The 9,656-nt window shown below is 43.9% G+C and overlaps 1 protein-coding gene across 4 annotated transcripts in view; it reads right to left on the bottom strand.

Annotated features, from left to right (window-relative positions):
* Positions 1-8,406, bottom strand: part of PLCXD1 (phosphatidylinositol specific phospholipase C X domain containing 1) — a 25,748-nt gene extending 17,342 nt beyond the window's left edge. Inside the window, exon 1 of one of the 4 annotated variants that reach the window (XM_042809879.1) lies at positions 8,243-8,406. The gene's annotated coding sequence lies outside the window, so the exon portion shown is untranslated. Of the gene's footprint in view, positions 1-1,726; positions 1,839-8,242 lie in introns of those variants that run through there. The other 3 variants (XM_042809878.1, XM_042809881.1, XM_042809877.1) reach the window with 3 other exon arrangements.
* Positions 8,407-9,656: the final 1,250 nt, after the last annotated feature.

Here is a 9,656-nt window from a genome sequence, read left to right on the forward strand (position 1 = left end):
TTTTCTTTTCTTTATAAGATGTTGCTTAAAGTTCAGGTGATGTTTGTAAAGATAAAAGCCTTCCTTTGTTTCACTCATTTCAAGGGTCTTTCTTACCCAGCTAGGTAGTGGAACACTTTTTAGATCACGGCACAGTGACTATCTGTGATAACATCCCACCTTCCTTTTCCCTTCTTTCTTAAAAAGTTGGCACTGTGAACATTTCCTTCTTTTCTGCTGCAGATGCAGCAGTCAGATAAATACTATGCAGCTTTTGTGCTGTGCCAGCCTTCCTGACTTATCTTTATTTCTTCTTGCCATATCTCTGCATATTCATTCCTGAGATTGCTTCTCCCCAGCATATTCTTCATGTTGTCTGGGGAGATAGTTGGTTCTTCAGGATTTACAAGTGAGCAATGCTATTTTTATGAAAAACTCGTGGTTTCCTTAAACATTGTGCAATAAATTTTTTCAGCAGCCACGTGAGGTCATCTGGAAGGTAATGTCAGCAATTACATCACTGAGTTCCATGTACACATCACCTATAACAGACACAATCTGCTTTTACATCTGATGATGCATGTAGCATTGCTCACCCAGCCAGCCAGCTGCACAGTTGATGAGGCTTTGGATCAGTCCAATCGAGTTCCTGCAGCTGAGCTCAGATACTGACAATATCACGGCGTTGGAGGGAAAAGCCCAGTGATATTGCCCTAGCATCCTACATGTAATCTGGGATTTTTTCCTTCGGCTCACCCAGCCTTTGTTTTCCACTAACCTTTCAACGAGCCAAACTTACTAAAGGCTAGAAACCAGTGCTTATCAACACTTCTCAGCAGAGGTTTTCTGCCATGTTCACTCCCTATGGAAGCTGACCATTGGCCTCCAGACGGCACAAGCTGCTGCCGCTACCCTGACCATGGTGGGACAACAAGCTCTCTTGGGCTTGGGGAAGCCAGTGGGGAGCAGAAATAGCAAGACTGAGCTAATGAAAAGAGATCAAACCAGGTTTTGGCTGTGTTCCTGCAGAACACAAGCCCTAGATGCTCATATAACTACCTCCTAACTCACCTCATGGTTAGGATGCAGCATGTCCTTTAAGGCAAAACCAAAACTCGCCTGGAAGAGTGAAACTGCAACAGCTAGCTACTGCTTTTCATAAGTAAATCTCGAACTCCGCAAAGGAGAGCAGTGCCTTTATTCCCACCTCCCCGCCCAAGCACCTGAAGGAGAAGCCATCCTCTGCACGCTGCTGCCACGACGAACCACCCTCAATCCCCACGAGCTCCCTCCCGCTTTCTAACCTAATCGTGTAACTCAGCTTAATTACAACGCAAGGATTCTGCCGGGACGCAGACAACAAACAAGCAGTAAGGCTGAAATACGCCAAGAGCTTCGGGTGGCATCGCCACGGGATGCTCCCAGCACGGCAGAGGGGCCGGGTGTGCCAGGGACCCGACGGCCAAACGCTGCAAAATGCCGCCAGGAAAACGAGATTGGCGAACGTCGGATGACATAATTAAAGCATTGGCTGCAGCCTAACCGGGAGCAAACCAACGCCACGGTAATTACACGAGAGATTTTCATGTGAATTACACTGATTGCAACGACGAGGACTGAATTCCCAGGTGGAAAGGAGGAAAACAAAACCGAAAAACACCGCACGGCGTTACAGCACCCTCTACTTGCACCCTGCCATCTCACCGCGGGCAGCCAGACTCCCCCTCCCTCTCCGCTCCCGCCTTACCCACCCGGAGCAGCCGCCTCGCCTCCATCCCAGCTTCTCGGGGCACCCGAGCAGGACCCAAAGGGGAAGAAGCCCGACCCCACCCCTCCCGGCTCCGGGCGGCCGGTTTGTGAAAGGTGCCGGGGCGGGAGGAGCCAGTCCGAGCGCCGGTGGGACGCTCAGCGGGCTGAGAGCGTACTGCTGCAGGAGGGAAGGAGCGCCTGCGGACAGCCTTCAACAGCCCTGCAGCTGCACTGGAAACCTACCAGCTCCAAAATAGTTCGAACGTGTATGAATAGTACGTTAACTGCCTGCTTTGTCCAACAGGCAAAAGAACGAATAAAGAGAACAAACTCTTTCTCTACTGTAGGACAGATTTCCACATGGGTCACCAGCTGCTGTGCTGGGCCTCTTAATGCAAGGGTATCTTTTCCAGGTGTTTCTTTTCCACCATCTCATTTTGGTGGAGCAAACTTTGCAGTGGCTACAGCAGCCAGACTGGGTTGACGTTTCAGATGAGCAAGCCAAACCCTTGGTGAGTCCCAGGGCAGCAGAGCTGCTGAGGATTCACAGCAGTGTCACAGCTCACACTGTTGCCCATTGATAAGTCTCTTCTGCAGATACAGAATAGACCTGTGACTGGTTGTGAAGCTAAGCACAAAAAGAGCACCAAGAGGGATGAAATAGAGCAACAGAGAGGGTAATCAAATGCTGTTTAAATGCTGGGAGGATTTGCCCCAGTATGACAGAAAATGGCTGAGAACAGTTACAGGATAACTACTGTCATGCTGTTTGTGAGTTAAAATAAATGGGTATGTATTTCAAATAGGAAAAGTTAAGAGAAAAAAAAAAAACAAACCTCAATCCTTCATTAGAAAGTTATGACTGTGAAGGTTTGACAAGAGAGTAACCAGGTAGCCTCTGGATGCTATCATGATGGAAAAATGTAAAGCACTTGTGAAGCAAACTTGGGTGACGTTGTCAGGATTATCTGGGAAAATATGGCTATGGAGAGGGAAATTTAAAAGCTATTTTTGTGTTGATTTGATGCAAACAGCAGAAAACAAAGAAAGAACCATGGAACTGAAATCCCAAAACATTTTATTCTGCAAGCATAAAAACAAGACTTCAAGCTGTAATGATATGAAGTCTCTGTTGATCCACATGAAAAGAACTCTTGCAGGTCTCACCTCAGTGGAAAAAGCCCTCTCTAACCCATACCCTTTCAAGTCTGAGTTTGGGTCTCAGTTTTTCTTAAGTTGCTCTGGAATTACTGGAAATGTCAGCACAGTGACTCATGTTTTAACCCCTAGACCAGAAACTCACTAGGGGGATTTAGGAAGCCAGTAAAAGGAGGAATGACAGGAAATTAATCAGCAAACAATTAAGCCCTGAATAAGCACATCTCCCAAGGAAGGGTCAAGGCAAGGATAGCCTTCAGCAATATTTGCAGATTTCAAGATGAAGAACATGGGGGAGGTGAAAGCCCAGGGTTTCTCACCACAGTTGCAAAATAAGTGTCTGCATTTAAAAGCCTGATAGTGGAGCACAGAAATACAGGGCAAAGAACCTCTTACCCAGAAGGAGCTTTTGAAGCATTCAGAAATGAAAAGGTTTAAAGCTGGTAGCATTTGAGAGCATCAAAAACAGGCAGATACACAGGATTCGGCACTGTATCTTGACAAAAATGCGGATCTAATTTGTAGCTGTGGATCAGAGTGAAACATTTCTGGTTTGTTAGTCAGAGTGACACCAGAAGCTTAAGCTGGACTTTACACATTTCTTCAGACCTGGCTGCCCAAAATACATTGCACTCAGCCTGAGAGAAACCAGTCAGTGTTTTAGATGACTTTCAGGTTTGTTAGGTTTTTTAAAATGTTTTCAACACTCGGGATATTGCATGCGATTTTTTTTCTTCCCTCCCTGTTTTGTTTTGTTTTTTAATTATTATTATTACTATTTTCAGCCATTACACATCACCTTTCCCCTATGCTGTAACATACAGAAATGTCACCAAGCATTTCAACAGCTTTAGCCAACATTTGAGGTGTTTGTTTGTTCTGCGGACATTCGCAACACCCCAGCAATGTGTTTGTTCCTGCTCTAACTGACTGATAAATCCTCTAATCTTTCACCCAGTTTCTGTCCTCAGGAACAAACAGGTAGCTTAATATTTCAGAGAGGAGGCTGTGTAGCAGCAGTTGCAATGACTCCTGAGAGCAGAGGAAACAGTGAGGAGGTGGCCTGCAAGAGCAGCAAGGCTTACAACAGCAGGGCCTACAACAACAGCAAAGCTTGCAACTACAGTGGGACCTACAACAGCAGCACTCAGGGCAGTCACAAGGCCTGGGCTCTAGGGAAAAAAATCAAGTCAGGCCTGCCCAGAGTTGGTTTCTGGTTCTCAGTTCTTGTTTTGGGGCTTTCTGTTGCTGTGCTGACTCCAAGCCTGCAGTACTGTGTCACATAGTCATAGTCAAGAAATTCAGCTAATTCAGAGAATTAGAGAATCAAGGGTAAATCTGCAGGAAAAGGATTGAGATGGCCAGGTTAGTTCAGGTTGCCCCATCTTCTAGCTGTATGAAAATTGCACCAGTCACTTTGTGACACCAAGCTGGCAAGAGTCCTGCAGCTGAAGTTAGGTATGCTGGACAAGGAAAGATAAAATGGCACAGGAATCATGAGGAACTACTGGTTCATGTTGTCTTTCAAATAGGTAATTGGCTTTGTCTGTTGGACCACTGGATCTGGAGACCACAGAAGACCAACTAGCATGTGAAAGCACAGGAAAGATGCTCGTGATGTCATAGAAGAAAAGGTTGGAGGAGGGGATAAAGAAATCTCTGTCATCAGACTTAGAGGCTAAGATAGGAGCAAGAAGAGAATCAGGCATTTTTGTTCATTCACCCTGTGTGGTGAGAACCCATTTACCTAGAAACTAGGGGGACAGTGAAAATATTGCATTCCTGTCTGCTAAAAGGGATTCCAGTTACAGGAAGTGAAAAAGGGAAACCTGCTCCTTCCATTCCCCTCTTTTCTAAGCTTTTTTTCCTAGTCCTTTTCCTGGATTATCCTTCAAAATTATGTGGATACAGCCAATCTGGGCTGTGGCAACTATTTTCTCACCACGCTCCCTATTCTACATTAATCCCTTTTCTTTTTTTTCTTTTTTTTTCTTTTCCTTTTTCTTTTTTTTTTTTTAATAGTTGGAAAAGGTCAGAAACAATCTTCTTCTATGACAGTCTGATCCCCCTGCAGAAGCTGAATCAGCAACTTAGAGCAACATCTTTCCTACAGGATGGCATGATGTGCAGCAGCCCAAGCAGGAAGGGAGCTGTGGCATTACTGTGCCCTGCCCATATCTGTCCTGTGTGCAGCTCCTAACCTGGTGTCAGTCAGCAGGGAGAAGTGGCAAGGACTCCTTCAACTTAAATCCATCACTGTGGCAAAATTGAGCGAGTAAGCCTTATGTCCTCCAACAATCTTGATCAACATCAGACCTTCTTCCTGTTATCAGCTGTGAAAACCATGCATCTGCATCCTAAGGGACACATTTCCAGTACATTTGATACTGGACAAAGGCTGAAGCTAAGGGTGTCTGGATCTTTATGACAACCAGGCCTAATTCCTGTGGATTTCATGCAGGTTAAACCTTGATGGCTTTGGTCTCATAATGAATCTTTGGGGAATAACTCCAAATATTGTCTAAAAGTTTGTTCCTGTTCCTCACCCCCACCCCCTCAATGTCATGCGTTACTGATTAGCATTGCCAGTCCCTGTAACCACAGCCTGCCCTGGAGTAAGATCTTTCACTCATGAAGTGACTTCCCTACCAACAGAATAATAAAGGTCAGATGAACTGGGTGCTCTGTGCAAAAGCAGCCCTCCTCCGTGCCCTGCAAAATCACATCTGTTGCATTTATGTAGGTGAACTTGTTCAAGTTTGGTCTCAGCATGCATATCATATGCATCTGGCCATATAGGCAAAAGCATACAAGAATGGACATCCAGGGCAGTGCAGGCACGATCTGTAGTGACCTGCAGTAGAGGCTGATTCTCCAACAGAACATCACTCTGCAAATGGTACAAGTCATCTGAGGCAGAGGCTAGAGGTACAGGGCTACTGGTAGCTGAGCTCAGGATGTCAGTCTGGGTCAAACACTGCTAACAATAAAGGCTAAGATCTGCAACAGGAAAACATGATGTATTAAGCGGTTCTAAAAGGGCCAAGTGACCTAACAAAATACTTTGTCCTCTATTACTTTTTTTTCCTTTATTACAAAGTAACAAAACACGACAGTGACAGTGCAGTAATTTATAGTACAGATAAACTACTGAATATATATTACTGTGTCTTCTTTTTCTGTTACCATGGCCTAAAAATAGCTATCTACTGGTAGATTGCTTTCCATAGGTACTTGCTGAAAGCTTATATCAGGAATGCAGAGCTGAAAAATTGCACAAGATACACACGTGCTGCAGCTACAGGTAAATCCCACTCTTGCATACTCTGGATAACAACTCTGCTAGAAGTGTATGTACAGACATTCTTGTTAGCACTTCCCACCCACAGCCAAGTCTGTGGTATGCTTTATTTTGCCTGAGTTTATCCATCACTATCCAGAAATACACTCAGTAATGGCTCACCTCTCCCAAACTTTCTAAGAATAATAAGTACTCTTCAAGTTGTCATATGGCATTCCTGTTAGGGGATGTTACTAGCACAGCATACAGAATGCAGTGCCGTCTGGCCACAAAAACAGATTTACCAAGCCTCAAAATACAACATTAACAAACCACCTCCTATTAAAGGCAGTGGCAAAAAGCCACCACCATGCACTGGGAGCTCAACATCTGCTGTTTGTGTTTGTGTTTAACAAGAGAAACAAGAAGGTACAGAGGAGCTGTTCTAGCTAAGACCAAAGCCTATCATTTTTTCAATTGGATTCAAGGTGCACTAAAACTTTTCTAACTACTCCATGCCCTGGTAGGACTTTGCATATCTCCCTACGAGGAAAATCATCCATTGGCTGTTATAAACAAATCGTGTCCTACACAAGTCTTGGCAATTGGCTTTTCCAAGGATTATGATCTTCCTGCCAAGTTTTGCTGTCTAAACAAAGTTAATTTTTCTTACAGTTGTGTGTCTCCATAACTGTGCCGCCTGCACTGATTGTGGCAGTGGCAACTAAGCAATTTACAGTAATAAAGTAACGAAGTGCATTTACAGGAGAGTATTAGTGCATTTATTGCAGTACACGTGTTAGAAGCTGCAGGGAGCAAGGACATCTGTGGCAAGTTGAAATGCAAGTTTTTCCTGTTCCTTGGTTACACGTGAAGAACATGATGGCACACTCAACTGTGTGCTGCTGAGCCTATTAACTCTTTGTGACTGAAAAGCTATGCTATAGGGATGAGAGAAGTTCATTCCATTTGTGGGTGAGATCACAACCACCATCTACAAATTCACATTGCTACAAATGTACTTGAAGCATTTCCAGTCATGAAATGGTCTTAGGATCTTCTTATAGGGACCCCTGGCGTGGACAAAACTTGGTATCAGGCTACAGAGTTAGACCCTTATTTTCAGTCTCTCCCCCATACGGAAGCAAAGCTCAAAAGAAATTATCTCCGTAACCTGGTTACCAGCCCAGGAGAAGTTAACACAAAGCCAAACAGTTGGTGACAGAAAAAAAAACTAGTTAGCTATCTTGATTTTTTTAAATTTTTTTTTGAGGAAATAAGATTTTTGAAATCACATTATCTTGTATCTCTCCTGAATTTTTTTTAAACCCAGTACATTTTAAATCAGAAAGTAAGTTCAACCAAAATTATTTGTGCAAAATAGACCTTGCTGGACTAACTTGAGGTTTAGATTAGGTATCCTTTTAGCAAGTGAGGTACATGCAACCACACTGTCATCCAACTCTCCTCCTACCATATCTTCACTTTTATCCCAGAAAGTTCTGAATACAAGCTAACTTCCCTTGAAAATCTTCAGAAAGCAAAGAACGCGCCTAGCATGCTATTTGTATAGCTGAGATCAAATCAGCTCAACTTCTTTCTTGATTCTGCAAGAGGAGTTTGAGCAGGCCCTCTAATTTGGACGACAGAGAGAAAAGAATCTATAATCCAGGACAGGGGCAGCTGAAGGCATTGAAAGCTTTTTATCTAAGGTAGAAAGTATGAGAAATTTTAAATATATCATTCACTGTGACACTGTCAAATAGGCAGGCAAAGAAGATGCCACCACACTGTAGTGAAATAAAGATGAGATTCAGCAGTTAGAGAGAAAATGAGTGGCTAAAAATGAAACGTGGCTCTGCTGACTCCATATCCTTATTTTCCAATTAAGCAGGCTGCTGGGAAGGAAACATGCTGCTGCCACGTTCCTACTGCTTGAAAGTACATAATAAGATCATTACTTAGAGCTATGCCATTATAGCAGGGCTAAACAAAAGGGGAAAAGTGTTCACACAATAATGAAGATTGTTCTGAGAAAATATCCATAAGCCATCAAAATACATGAAAACTACTCACTCTGCAGTCCCGAACTTCCTCATGTTTAAAATTGAAGTGAACGTAAAATCCCCCAAATGATTTCAGGCTTGCAGCTGTTAGCACGAGACTGAGAAGTGCAGTTCCCTTTTCTCCTGCAGCCTCCTTCAGGTCCCTTTTTTCTTACAGGCAGAGCTTAGGACCATGCAGTTCTACAAGAAATGTAGGATATAGCTGGATGAGCACACTTGTGCAGTGGTCTTTTCATTGCTCTGCTTGCCGCAGTATGACGCCTCAGAGAGCCGAGACCAGTTATAAGCCCGTATCAAAACGCTTGTATGCAACAGAACTGCAAACTTACAGCTTACTTTTCCTAAAATGCTGTCTGTAGACTCTGTTTACCACCTACTTTTGCCCTGATAGCAAGAGCTGATGGTCAGGATGTGTGTGGCCTTTCCCTTGGATCTTCTCATCTAGGCTTTCCACCAGTGCTTTCAAAGAAGAGCCAGCTAACAGTGGTGCAAACAGACAGGGCAAGCTGCTATCTTAACAGCATGCATTAGGGGAACCACCCCAACAGCAGAAGTCCCCAGCTTATGTAAGGCCTTGGCATGCTAATCATAGCTAAGTAGAAGTGTTTACAAATCTCCAAATACTGTTTAATCCAACACTTAGGGCAAAATGTCAGACCATTGTCTTGCCAAAGTGTGGAGTGATGTAGAAGGCCATAAGATCTCTTACATGAGCTTTCTCAATTCAGGCTATAAAAACGTGACTCAGAAATTCTGACAGAGCAGCAGCCTCAGCCTGCACTTCTAGCAGCACAGGAATAGGCATGTCACTGCGTACTGTTGCCTGTCTTGTCTCAATTCAGCAAGTTTACTTCCAAACAGAAGCTAACAATTTTGCTCACTTGGTAAGAAATCTGGAGAACAGCCTGAATCTTATTGTACTCTTCTTTAGTACATACCTCCTAGGGCTAGAGCTTGGGCAGCAGCCATGGCTTCTCTTTGAAATGCATACAAACTAGCAGAACTCCAAATGAAGAATGGATTTTTTTTTTCCCCTCACAGATATTTAGTAGCCCTGGTTGTCTGTGGAGGAGTTTCTTAAAGACACACAATGCCTCTCCAAGTTGTACGTACAAGTGCCTGCATGGAATTGCAAGAAATTCAGACAGCTCCTAAGCAGAAAATCCCCAAATACTTAGTCCTTGTATGGGCAGATGTCAAAGGAAGGCTCCTCATAGAGCAACCAAGTTCACACTGTAACATCCCACTGTCACCTTTCCCTGCACACACACTCTTCATTTTCCAGAGGGTATTATGCTCCTCAGCAGCACACTGACTACTTCATCTATCGGATCTTGGAGTCACCTGGAAATTTATCCAAAGCAAACTTGGATCACATGGCTCAGATCCAAAATGGCAAAATTCATCTGACATTCCCAGCTACG

This window comes from Centrocercus urophasianus, unplaced genomic scaffold, assembly GCF_019232065.1.
Source record: "Centrocercus urophasianus isolate 14NV4802_14NV808 unplaced genomic scaffold, USGS_Curo_1.0 seq_12, whole genome shotgun sequence".
NCBI classification, from domain to species: Eukaryota; Metazoa; Chordata; class Aves; order Galliformes; family Phasianidae; genus Centrocercus; species Centrocercus urophasianus.